The sequence below is a fragment of the Piliocolobus tephrosceles genome, chromosome 9 (genome assembly GCF_002776525.5).
Source record: "Piliocolobus tephrosceles isolate RC106 chromosome 9, ASM277652v3, whole genome shotgun sequence".
Lineage (NCBI taxonomy): Eukaryota > Metazoa > Chordata > Mammalia > Primates > Cercopithecidae > Piliocolobus > Piliocolobus tephrosceles.
In genome coordinates this window covers 9,411,322-9,411,550 of record NC_045442.1, presented here as the reverse complement: position 1 = coordinate 9,411,550, position 229 = coordinate 9,411,322, and positions in this window count along the sequence as shown.

Genomic DNA, 229 nt, shown 5'->3' with positions numbered 1-229 from the left:
AACTCTCCATCTCCTCCCTGCTCCTCCTCTGACTCCTCAGTTCCTCCCCATCTCCTCCGTGCTCCTCTCCTGACTCCCCAGCTCCTCTGTGCTCCTCTCCTGACTCCCCAGCTCCTCTGTGCTCCTCTTGACTCAACTCCTCCCCTGACTCCCCATCTCTTCCGTGCTCCTCCCGACTCCCCATCTCCTCCATGCTCCTCTCCTGACTCCCCAGCTCCTCCGTGCTCCT